Here is a 13169-nt window from a genome sequence, read left to right as displayed (position 1 = left end):
AGAACCAAGTCTGTTCATTCTGGGGCCAGAGCAACTGGTGGGAGCCCCTGGTACAGATGGGAGGACGGTAGCTGTATTAGACTTTTGCAGGAAGTAGCAAATCCAAGCACAGTGTTCTCTGGGTCGGTGGTTCCCCTCCTGTCAGAGTTACACTGTGGATTATACAAAAGACTGGGTTGTGAACACCACAGTGCTGAGAGGTTGCCAGGGAAGCATGGCAGGGCCCTTTGTCCCGAGAGCAGTAAAAAGAGGCTTCCCTTACTAATCCACAGTTAACGGAGGCTGTGCCCCAAGATAGCATGATGGAGGGGAACAAGCTGCAGGCTTGGCTCAGGAACTTCAGCCCACATTCTGGCTCTCCACTTGGTTATTTGTGTGACTTCAGACATGTTCTTAATCTGCCTGAGCCTCCGTCTCTGAATGAGGAAAATCTCTTTCCCAGAGCAGTAAGGGCTATGTATACAACACTTCCAATACAGCAGTTGGAGGCCTGGATTCTACTCTCAATGGGACAGCCACAAGGTGAGGGACCTGAAGAGGCATTTGTTTTCCAACTCAGAATGAAAATCTTTGATTAGCTCTTTGCCAAAGGCTAACATAGGGCTCCATGGAGCTTGAGAGCTCACTGGTGACTCTGAACCTCAGGGCTGAAGCCACACCTGGGTGGGTGGCCCTCTGGTTGGACTCCTTGCAGATCCTCTAGCCCAGAGACTCTGCTTCAACCCTCCAGGTGAGGGAAGGCTTTGTACTTCCTTCCTGCTCTCATGTGAGCTTCTCTTCCCACCAGGAAAACGGAAGTTACTTAACTCTTGCAACAGCTAGGAGACATGAGTAAGTACACTAACTTAGAGCTCTGACCCCTCATCTCCTCTTCCCAGTCCTGAGTGCCACTCTCCAGGTGTGCGAGCTGGGTTCCTCTGGCAGTGCCTGCTGGCCTCTGTCTCTTCTTGCAAAGCCCAGGTGAGTCTACAGAGTAGACTCTGGCTCTGGCTCCCAAGCAGGCATGGCTCCTGCTCTAGGAAGGAGCGATTGATGTGTTTGCCAACTCAGTGTCCCTGCTGCCAGCCCATGACTCACTCCCACCCAGCCTTGGGAGATAGGAGGGTCCCACCAAGGCCCCAGGCTATCACCCAACAAGAAGAGACAATGATCCTACTTGCCAAGGGACAGAATGTGCCACAGAGAGAAAGAGGAGGGAGACGAGAGAGTTGATGGGTGGCTCAGGAGGGGACCCTTCCCGATAGATGTGGCATGTTCTGCCAACTAATCACTGCTTTGGGGATGCTCCTGGCACTTCCGCTGTGAAACTTCACCTGTGACAAACGTCTGCATCTAAGGAGTCCCTGCACGGGCACTCCTTGACAAGCCATAGTCCGTCAGAGTGGTTTTGCTTATACCTGAGAAGTTTCTAGGTTGGGCAGCTTCCTTTTTATGTGTCTCCCTCCATAGCTGACTTAGCTTTCCTGAGTAGTTTGTATACTTGCCAGCTGATAACCTCTCAAGGGGAAGAGAAGTGGAGGGTGCTCGCTATGCAGGCCCCGTGGTACCACAGAGGGAGGAGGACATGATTGTGGTATATAAATGTGAATAGCATCCCTGAGTATGAGCTTCAGATGGGGGACCAGAGAGGCCTGTAGGAGATGCTAAATGTTGAATTGTATGGACAGAGAGGAGAAGGCGGAGAACACAGCAAGGCCCTGAGGGTAGGACTGGGGAGTGAGAGTACCGCTCTGGCCATCCCGAAAGAAGGGACCACACCAGGCAGTAGCTTGCAAGCTGCAGTTCTGGAGAGGTCTTACAAGCAACCTGGCTTCCTGCAGCCAATCACTGAGGGCCAGAACTCACCTGCCTCCTTCCCCATCCTCTCTCTGGTCCTCATGAGAGACTGAGGGATAGGTGGAGAGGGAAGACCCAGTGTAGAGCTAGCCCAGGGCGTGGCCAGCAGCAAATCCCCAGAAAAGAATGTTACTGTCTCCTGGGACAGCAAAGCCAATTTCAACTTGATGGGTCAGCTATGGTTTCCATCCATTTAATGCAGAGCTCAGAGTTGGTGGCCAAACGGGAAGAACCAGGGCTTAGACGGATTCATTAGGGCTCAATTCCTTCCTTCCTGATAGGGATTAGGGGACCCATGATAAAGGTCCCTTTTTTTATTTTAAAGAAGGAAGCTACCAGAAGAGGTAGCCACTCATCCTCATCTCCCTCCTCACATCTTCTAAATATAGCCTCCAAAACTTTGGAGGGCAGCTGTGAAGAATCAAGAATAATTGTAAATATCTTTAGTTTTCCTCAGAAGCGATTAAGAGAGTTTGGTTTGGGGCCCTTTGGGGAGGGGGGAGGGAGGCTGACAAAAAGCCATCTACTTAACCAACAAGTCTTTAAAGTCCTCACACTGTGGTTAAAAGCAAAGACCAGATGAAACAACTGCCTAAGAAGGGACATAATTAAAAGCTTAATTCCACAGCGCATGCTGACTTCAACTTCCCTAGGCCTCAGTTTCCTGGTCTGTAAAGGGAAGCTGCGGGGCAGGAGGCAGGTGACTGCCAAGCCTTCTCCGCTGGAGTCATAGGGTTTGGGGATGTGGTCCTGAGGTTCTGGATTCTAACAAGCAGGAACATGTAAGGCCAGCTCACCCCTCCACATCCTCCATCAACTCAGATAATGTGATAATCCCTAGGATTAGGGCTGTGTTTTGAATTTATGCAGACCGTTCGTGTTTTCACTCCCTGACTCAATTCCTTGGGTGTCTGTGATATGAGTGGGCAGCCAAGTACCTTTGCTCTGATTTGATTTGCCGGGGGACTAAGTGGCAGAAAAGGGCAGGGGCTTGCTCTTTCCTGCATAGGTAGGGTTGGCAGAATTGAGTCTGGAGCCCAGTGGCCATGAAGGGGTGTGAAGGGTGAGGAGAGACAGGAGCTAGGAGGGGCAGGAGAGGATGGGTGGTGTCTCTCCCCTGCCAGCCAGCTCTAAGCCAGAAAGTGGAGACAAGAAGAAGGGCCATGGGAGTGAAGTGGTTGAGGGATCTTCTGGTGCCTCTATTGGTGAGAATTTTCCTTTTGTCACTGAGCCCAGAGAGACTTCCCAGGTGGGTGGAAGAGCTATCCCCACCCTTTGCTAGGGTGAGGCTCAGCTTTCTCCCCCAGGGCCCTGGCAAGTCTCTGCGAGGCCTGCCTGCCTACCTGCCCCAAGAGCGCAAACTCAGCTGAAAAACTAAATCAAATCTGGTTGTGGAGGGGCAGGGCGGGGAGGGGATGAGAAGAGACAAAGGTGGGGAAAGAAGCAGCTTGGGGGCCCGCCCCTCCACCCCCACCCTGTGTACCGGGGAGTGGCCTTGAAGGAGAGGAAGACATGGCTGAGCCAGGTTGGCCAGGAGGCCATGACTTCAGCAAGGGCTGAAATGGTCGGCTGGAAACCAAAATGCCTACTGGAGCCGTCTGTGATTGGAGAAACTGAGGCTGGGGAAAGGAGGCTGATTGCACAGACCTGTATACCTAGGCAGCAGGGAAAGGGGACTGAGTCCGGGTCTCGCTATCTGGTGCTCAGAGTTCTTGGCCCCTGGCAGCCTTAAGCTTCGCTTGGCTACTGTGGCATTCCCGAAACCCAGGTCGTGAGCACTCAAGTATCACAATTTTACAAAACCATCACACCAACTAGAACTTATGGGTGAAGGGAGAACTTTTCCATTTCAGTGTATTTCCTTTGAAGAGAAGCCACGGATCCCTAAGCCAGATGACGCAAACAGTATTCTTTGCTATTCGAGGAAGTCTAGCCATGACCCTGATAGCCCGTAAAGAACACTTTACCGCTTGGGAGGTGCTTCTGCTCCGCTGGGAACTTTGAGCTCTTTTGCGCCGAAAGAGACGCTGTGAGTAACGAAGAAGCATAGGGACCTGTGCTTAGGCTTGTGGTCATCAGGCTGGAAATGCAAAAGTGTCTATGTGCTTCAGTGACGGTTATTGCCTGTGTCCTTGGGGTCCCTACGATCACCTCACAGTCACCAATGGCGCATGGCAAAAATATGCGAGGAAGGATTCAGAGTCATAAGATAACCATGTGGGGTGGCTTTCCAACACTGACTCCCACCCTGGTCATGTAGAGCTCTGACGGCCATGGAGAAAAGCACCTTGTGAAGCCCCTGCCCCTTAAGGCCACCAGCCCCAGGCCTAGCTGAATACTTTTTGCGAATGGAGTATGTACAGAGGAAGTCTCTAACTCCAGTGTCAGACAAGGGCCAGGCTCTGTGGAATAGAACCCCCCATCTTGGAGCTCAGGAACAACCCCCAACTTCTTCCACCTTCGCCTAAAATTCTAACCACCTCTCTGGAGGTCCCACACTGCTGGGGACAGAGTGGGGGTACTCAGGGAGCTGCCAAGGACCCATACTTCCACCCAAATCCAAAGAAGCCCAGCAACAGTTGGCTAACTTCAAAGGACTCCAGGGTCCAACTCCGTTACCAACCTTAGCACGGACCCCTGTGTCCACCACACAACTTGACCCACCATTGCTCCTCGAGAAGGTGTGGCTCAAGGGAGCCAGTTCCTCCTCCCCATCATTGCACTCATGTTCCCACATGGAATACTGCTGTCCTTTGGGCCAGAGGGTCTTTTCAGCCCTGGCTTTGGACAACACACTTGTATGACACCAATGAGCAGCTAAGTTCTTTATTTCTTTCCCTTTCTTCCTCCTCCCCACAGTGCTGAAGGTCGAACCCAAGGCCTTGAACATGGTAGGCAATCCTTCTGCAACTGAACTTGCCCTTCCCCAAGCTTTACTGTCTTCTTAAATATATTCAAGAATCTTTCATAACCCATAAAAAGAAAAGAGGCAAGTAGCTCCTAGGTCTGGGCTCTCTAAGAATCAGGTTAGCCCATGGGTAAACACCAGAGCCACCTAGGATAGAAACACTTTGCTTTTGTTGTTGTTTGGTTTTGTCTTATTGAGACAGGTCCTGACTATGAAGCCTGGAGTGGTCTGGAATTCATGGTTCTCCTGGTCATGGAATTCATGGCTCTCTTGGTCAGCATCTGGAGTGCTAGGATTACAGGCATATGCCACCATACCCAGTTCTCTTTGTCACTCAGATTTTGTTCCCATCACCAGACTCCAGTAGGTGATGGCTGGTCACTCGGGTACAAACACTGAGAGGAGACCAAAGGTCTGGTTCACCGTCTGCCATCTCTAGCCGAATGGCCTCAGATGAGATCAAGAAACTTTCAAAGATTTTCCTTACATAAGACTACCTCTGGAAAAAACAATGTGTGCTTCCCAAGTGAGCAGGTGGGGTGTGTACAGGATGGGTGTATGCTTGTGCACATCCACATGTGCAAGTAAATATATGTGCACACGCATGTGCATGCTTGTATGTACATTATGCACATATACATGTTTGTCTTCCAAAGAGGTGCTTTTCTACCCAAACATTGGGGTAGGAGGTGGATAAGGGGTGGTCACTTGTCTTCATGTGAAGTTCTTGGTCATCTAATCAGCAGCAATGGATTTGGGTCTTTGGGGAGCTCTTTAGGACCAGGGAAGCAGGTTCCCTGGGATCCGTATCTTCCACAAAGTCTTTGACTCTCTTCTAACACGGAAATAACACTCAGGGCTCATGGTTCCCAAGGATTCTGGAGCTACTCGGTCTCCCCTCTGACATTCCAGAACAGGGTGGGGACACTGGCTATGAGAGATCTTCTTGGCTTAAAAGTATCCTTCAGGGAAACCAGTTCACACTTCCGTGCCCCCTTTCCTCCTTCCTCCCTCCCTGGATTGACCCATCACTGGATCAGCTGAGTTCAAAATTTAGAATCCATGACATTGCATTCTATACATGACATTCTATTCAGAATAACTGAGGCTCCAACTTCTCTGAGTTTGTAGGAGAGAGTCAAGTGTGAGGGCTCTACTGCCACCTGCACAGGAGAGGGCCACATGTCGAGCCCCTGCTCGGATTTCCCTTTTGGAAGGAAACATGGGGAATGGAGAGATGGCTTTGCAAGTCAGAGCACTGGCTCCTCTTCCAGAGCCCTGAAGTTTGACTTCCAACCCTCACGTCACACAGCTCATAACTCTCTGTAACTTAGTTCCAGGGGACTGGGCACCTGTCCTCAGCAGGTACCTGCACTAACCTGCACCTACCCAGATGCAGACACACACTCCTACACCCAGTTAATGATCATTGTCTTTTCATCTTTAGAAAGAAACATGCGTATGAAACCTATGTCCTGTGCCCCTGTTCATTCTGGTGGGGGCAGGAACTAAAACAGCCCTAAGTCTGTAAAACAGGAGGCAGGAGAGGAGCCAGGCGAGTGATAAAGCTGGGCATAGGGCACAGGGACAGCTGGCACTGTTACTGGAGTGGTGGGCAGTTCTGAGAGCAGCTGGCATAGAGTGCCAGCTCACTTTGACGCCTCCCACTGGATATGAGGAGTCCCTGCAGGCTTCTCACCCATAAGGAAGACTTGGAGCCTGCAGCCAAAGAGGCCAAGTTAGGGGCGTTAGGCACCGGGTGTTCCCGGAAAGATGGTCACCTCCTGAAAGCCTCCTGGAGTGCTGGATGGGATTCTGTAGCACCCTCACACTTGGGCTTCAGTCATCTTGACACTCCAGGAGGTCTGCTTCCAGTCATCTGAAAGTTATTTTTATTATTTGGTTTGCCGAGACAGGGTGTCTCTGTGTAGCTTTGGAGCCTGTCCTGGAACTTGCTTCGTAGCCCAGGCTGGCCTCGAACTCACAGAGATCCGCCTGCTTCTGCCTCCCAAGTGCTGGAATTAAAGGTCTGCGTGCACCACCACCACCCAGTTGCAAATGTTTCTTCATACTGACTGATTGGTAAGGGCTCACAGCTTTTATTGTTCAGAGGTCATGAGAGGCGCTATTCCTGACCAGCTTTCTTGTAACGTCTACATCTGCTTCCAAGATGGGCACCAAAGCTTTGGTTTTTTACTTTTTCAAGTTTTTCTTAGGTGACAACACACGTGCCGTGCTCATCCTTATAATCCTAATACTCAGGAGGCTGAGGCAGGGAAATTATGACTGGGCTGTGTGTAAGACTCTATTTCAAACACACACACACACACACACACACACACACACATATATACACACAATACACAAACACACACATACACTCACAAATACAAAAACATACACATACACAAACACACATACATACACAAACATACACACACACAAAAAAAAACAATTAATAAAACTTATCTGAGTCCTGGAATGGGACTGTATCGGAGTTTGCTCTTGTCCTCTTCTCAATAAATAAGAACTGGTTGTCAACCAGACACTACCCTTTAGTTCACAGGCATCTCTCATACTTCTGGGGTGTCCCTGGGAAGACACTGTGGGTTTCAGGGTATTGGTAATGGAATTGTGGGTGTGTCTCCTCCCTGCCTTTGAGGACTTCACAATGAGGCACTCCTACCCCAGCCTCCTTCAAGGCCCAGTGGCACCACTCTCTGCCTGGACAGACATCAGGGATTCTGACCAGTGGGGTGTTCTCACAACTGTGTGCCAGGAAATAAGAAACCCAGCCCAGGGTGGGACTTGTGCTTCTCTAGAGGAAGGTGTGCCCAGAGGAGTCAGGGACCGGCATTCTCCCTGATGAAGCTGCATCTTTGGTGATTCAGGCCTCAGTGGCTTCTTCACTGACTCACATGGCTAAGTAAGCAGCACCCTGTGCCTTTAGGAGAACTCTCCATGCCTCAGGTCCTATGTGCCCCTCTTGGGTGCCTTCTTGGTAGAGGGCCCTAGTCCGCCAGCACTAGGAAAGAAGGGCAAGTCACCTGTAAACCAGATGTACTTTGCTACTCACGAGTGAACACAACCCTAAAAAGATGCAAGAGGGCCGTTGTCATTATTGTGTGAGGGCCCTCAGTGGGCACAGACAGGTAGGCAGTAGTACTTGCTAGATAAACTACCTCGGAGGCTGTTCTTGTGGGGAGACAGGGAGCGCTGCCAAGGCCCAAAAGCTCTTTCCAGGTCCAAAAGGGATGAGGACTCTGTGAAGTTGTATGTGTGCTGGCTTTCATGAGAAGGGTGTGGGGAGGTTGCCTAGCTGAACATGGCCCTGTTGGACACTCCACTGGGTGTGTGACTCTCCAGGCAGAGAAGGGTGTGACCTGTGGCAGAGCCAGTTTGGCCAGCCCCACCTTGTTGGCAGAAGCGTGGTTTCAAAATGGGCTAATAGCTGGGGACGTGGACACTCTTTTCATCTTGGCCTGCCTAGCGCATACACTGCTTCCAAGGAGGCAGGCAGTTTCAGTCTGCTTATCCAGCTTTGAGGCAGAATTTTCTGGGCTCAGCCAGGTATCAGCTATGTCCCAGGGCAGGGTAAAGGAAGTCCTGGACCCCAGGCGGTGAGCTCAGGCTGTGCTTCTGGGATAGGCTGTCTTGCATTGCTCAGAACCCTTCTACCTTCCACCAGCTCACTTTGTCTGTGGTAGACCCCCGGCAAGGAGGTCATGGAGAACCCAGTAGTGCTCATCAGCAACCAGAGTGTCCGTTCCCAGAAGAAATTCTCCAGAGCAGAAGTAGCTTTCTTTTCCACAAGTGCTTGCTGGGAACCCAGCCCCCTGCTAGGCAGAGCTCTTTGGCTTGAAAAGCTTGGCATAACAACCCTACTGTAGTAACAAGAGAACAGACAAGGCCTGGGGAAGCGAGGTGTGTAGCTAAAGGATTCCAGCTGTGAGCATCCAGGACCGAGAAGGGGCAGAGCAGCCCTCGTGGAGATGACAGGTTAGAGCAGAAGCTTGGGGAAAATATGGAATTCGAAAGTAGGTGGGCAGAAAGCAGGGGAAGCAGGGGCTAGTGTGTATCTGTTGTTGTGGGACCATGTGAGAGCGCGTGCTAGGGAAGAGGCCGCTGGGTAGGTGGGCCAGAGGCAAGTTCATGTGCTTACCTGGTAAACGGCAGAGACACAGTGAGTTCTCCAGCAAGGCCGGGGCTAGGGGAAGCTTTGTCTGAGGAAGGAGGAAGTGACGGGGTAAAAAGGTGAGGATCAGAGTGATAGTTCTCAACCCGTGTGCCACGACCCCTTTGGAGGTTGCGTGTCAGGTATCCTGTCGATCAGATACTTACATTACAATTCATAAGTTAGGGGGTGCCCAGGAATATACCAAGGACATACAGGACCACGGTCTAAGAGGTGGCAATGCCGAAGAAGGAGGCAGACAGCATGCTCAGGTGGGCATCACTTCCTCCAGAATGGTTGCTTACTGTCCCCCCCAATAACACTGACACATAGGGGTCTTTCAGGCCTTCGGAGCCTAAGAAAAGCATCGGTTTACTTTGATTCAGCCCACTCTAGAATTCACGTTCCTTGCCTACACAGTGAGAGGTGGGCTCCTGAGAACTCCCTACTTAACTTAAAGAAGAACAGGGATCCAGGGACCATGAGTGTGGGTTGAAATACCACACTTCTTCAGGACAAGGTGGGGAGAAGTGAAGAAGGCATTTAGGGGCCTGATGGTCTCAGAGGCAGGGCCACTAAACAACAGGGTGCTTCATTAGCGTAATGAAGACACTTCTTCCTCAGATGCAGGAACAACCATGTTAGGAAACAAATGCCTCCAGGCACGCAGCTTGGCTTCACTCTTTTTTAACAGGTGAGTAACTAGACTTAAGTTAGGAGAAGAGAGGGCAGAACACAGGCTGGCTAGGGAGGCTTCTGGCCAACACAGTCTTGTCTGGCTAGCCTTGGAATGTGGTCCCAACAGTTGAGTCCCAAGAGCCCAGCTAGTGTTCCAACTGGAGAAGCATGTCTCTGTGTCCACACTCTGGGCTTCAGTGCAGCCAAACTCAGGCCTAACCCGGCCTGTTGACTACATGGTCTCACAGTCTGTCCCACCTGAGGTTTGAGTTTCTCAGGAAGGTATGGGATAGTCCTCTGACATCGTGTGTGTGTGTATGTGTATGTGTGTGTGTGTGTGTGTGTGTGTGTGTGTACCCCCTTTGTATTCAAAGAAGAGGAGGCTGCCAGCAGATTCCTATCTGAGTGTGGGGGTGTGGCTGGAGAGGCATTGGCAGCAAAGCTCTCCCACCTGCTGTGGGCACAGGTGCCCATGAATTCTCTTCTGGCTGCAGCTGTTTGCTTAAGACTTGGAAGCCGGTGTTTGGAAGTGGGGGTGGGAGTGGGACTGCTATCGTTTGGAGCCTGGGGGCGGGGCTCCCACAAACATCCTGTGGTGCCTGGGCATCCAGACAATGGAGAAGTGTCCTGCCACAGATGCCAGGAGCACCCATAGAAGGACAGCGCCATCTTGGCAGAAAGCCTGCTTCATTCAACATGTACCATCTGGGCAGAATGGGTACCTCTATTTTTCCCAAACATACTTAGACCTGTTCTGTGCTATGGAATGAGCACGGCATGGGGCTCTGAATCCTGGGTGTCACCCCCTTATCGATTATCTAGAAACTTCTTTAGAAATGGTGTGAGTTATTGAAAACCCTCAGTCAGGGGGCAAGGATGGCTTAACTGGTAAAGCAGCTGCTACCCAAGCATGAGAACCTGAGTCTGGATCTGAGCACCCACTTCAAGGGCAGGCATGGCCATTCACATCTGTAACCCCGGTGCCGGGGGAACGCATCACTGAAGTCCATTGGCCTGCTAGACTAACTGAATCCATGAGCTCTGGCTTCAGTAAGAGGCTTTGTCTTAAAACATTCAGATGGGGAGAGAAGCAGAAAGGACAGGGAATTAGCTCAGTCGGTAGATTAATTGCCATGCCAGTATGAGGACCTGCGTTCGGATCCCCAGTACCCATGTAGAAAGATTGACCTGATGGCATAGGCATGTAATCTCAGTATTAGGGAGGGAGAGACAGGAGGGTCACGGGAGTACATGTGCATGTGTGTGCTCTCAGCCAGCTCCTAAACGCAGCCAGCGTGAGAGTCAGATGGACGCAGACGGTCCAAGTACTCATGTCATGTCCAGTTCTAATTCACGAACATTAGCCTAATGATTCTAATGACCCTCTATGTCATGAACAATTAGGATCTCGGACATACAGCTGGAGAAACTCAGACACACTGGGTTTAAGTCTCTTGCCTCAGGTTAACTCAAGGAGGCAGCTGACATAGCCAAGACCGTCTGACTCCAGCCTGCACTCCTGAGTCCTAACCTGCTCACGCTTGAGGAAACTCTTTGGAGTCCCAAGATGCCACTGCCAATGCAGCCTTAGCAGGCTGCAGCTACAGCAGGGGCATGGGCTACCTGTGCAGGAGGCCTAGAGGCAGAATGCGTTATCTGAGCCTTGGAGAGTTTATCTCCTGCTTGTCAACATGACCACAAAAGGCAACGGGGATGGGAGAGCCACCTCTAGCTGTCACACTCTTACAATCCAGCACTGTGACTTTAAAAGCTGGGGTGGGGCTCCCAGGAATGGATGACATTACTGGGGTGTGGCTGATGGGGGGGGGGGGGGAGCTGGTACTGCAATCTCACAGGGGCGTCCTCGCCCATTCCCTGGGGGCAGCCCACCTAGCCGAGACTTGCCAGGGCCGCCTGCTGCTCCCTTTCCCAGCATAGGTTGCTGAGACCAGAACGTCTCTCAGGCTTAATCAGCAGGATGGCGTCTTTGCTGGGTTTGGGCCAGGAGAGCATCTGCACTCCTCATCAGGTGTCTGAGATGACGTCCAGGTGTGTCACTTACTGAGAACAAGGGAGCTCCTTGTTGCCTTTCCCTCTTAAGCCCAGCCTGCCCTGAGGAGTGTTTGTTTCTGCTTTCCCTCCAAAGCGCCATCTGCTGCCCTCCTTCCCTGGGAGAAGGCAGAATGTGGCCACTGCCCGAGGCAGTGGAGGCCTCTTTACATTTTGTGTATAATTGTCTGGTTGACCTCCAAACGGCAAGGAAACTCCTAGCTCCTCTCACCTCTGCCTTGCTGCTGTTTGTGTCTCTCCCGACTCCCACAGAGCAGCTCACTGTGTGTGTGGCAGGGTGGTTTGACCCAGTTGGGGACAGAAAATTGTGCCTGCTTGGCATGGCGAAGGGAGAGTACCTGCCACCACCAAGGTTAACAGCCTGTGGCTTCTGGGTTTTGGATACCACTTCCAGCTGGTAGCTTTACACCAATTCTTTCAGGGAACTGGAACAACGGGTCCCTCCTTAGTCTGTGTGGCCAGATCCAGTGTAGAGGGGAATTGCAGCCTCCCCTGCAGACACACAGTTTGCAACCGTTTCTCTTCTCTCACTTTCTCTACCCCATCCTGTGCTTAGGGTTGGGTGGGCAGTCTCTGGGCTGGACTTGGCCCTCGCTCATCCCAGCAAAGGTGAGTCCCAAGTCAGCACCTGTATAGAGAGGTTTTATCAGGCTCAGTGTTGATCCTGTAGTCTGAGAACAAGTTCCAGCAGGCCAAACCTGCCAGCTTTTGGGTCTGGGAAAGTCTTCTGTGGAGAGTTCAGTACCACAGCTGATTCTCACCAAGTCTCTGGCTTTGCAGGCTCCTCCCAGAGAAGTAAATTCCCACTTGGCTTACAAGACCCTTAGGAACACCTTGTTCGTGGGGCATGTTCCCCTTTGGATGAGCTTCTGTGCCGCTTCTTTCCCAGCCTGCCTGACAGCACAGCCCAGAGGTCTCCCTGTGGCCCTGCGCTGTCTCTGTTGCACAGCGGCTTCCTAGCAACTGACATTTCCAAACGTGCGCAAGTGCTGAGGCAGGGCTGGCTGTGTCAGAAGCCACTGCTGTTGGGGATGACCCGAAGGGACAAGGCAAGGACTTGACACAAAGGCTGAAAGACCCCCTCCTCCCTGGCTTGCAGACCCCATCCTAGACTTTGCGCATGTGGCCGGATCAGTGGTATAGAACGTCTTCCTTTCAGACATTTCCACAATAAGAAGTAAATTTGGGCTGTGGAGAGATGGGTCAGCAGTTAAAGCACTGATTTCTCTTCTAGAGGACCTGGGTTCAATCCTCAGCAACCATAATGGTGGCTCTCAACCATCTGTAACCAGAGTTCCAAGGAATTTGACACCCTCTTCTGGTACCTTCTCGGGCACTAGACATTCACGTGATGTGTAGACATACATGCAGACAGAATACTCATGTACACAAAATAAACCATCTTTTAATTTTAAAAAAAAGTACATTTTTCATTGCAATTCAGAATCAACTCGCTGTAGCACAAAACAGGTTATGTGTTACACTCTGTATTGTATGTGTATT

General features: G+C 51.2%; 1 protein-coding gene across 1 annotated transcript in view; it reads left to right on the top strand.

The window, feature by feature from the left end:
* The window catches only part of Pkp1 (plakophilin 1), a 42521-nt gene that overhangs the window by 14697 nt on the left and 14655 nt on the right, over positions 1-13169 (top strand). The gene's annotated exons all lie outside the window — the stretch shown is intronic.

The sequence above is a fragment of the Microtus oregoni genome, unplaced genomic scaffold, assembly GCF_018167655.1.
Source record: "Microtus oregoni isolate MIOR12 unplaced genomic scaffold, Mior012 000003F_ref0000135, whole genome shotgun sequence".
Taxonomy (NCBI): domain Eukaryota; kingdom Metazoa; phylum Chordata; class Mammalia; order Rodentia; family Cricetidae; genus Microtus; species Microtus oregoni.
The sequence above is the reverse complement of the archived record's forward strand: the minus strand, read 5'-3'. Positions and strand labels throughout refer to the sequence as shown.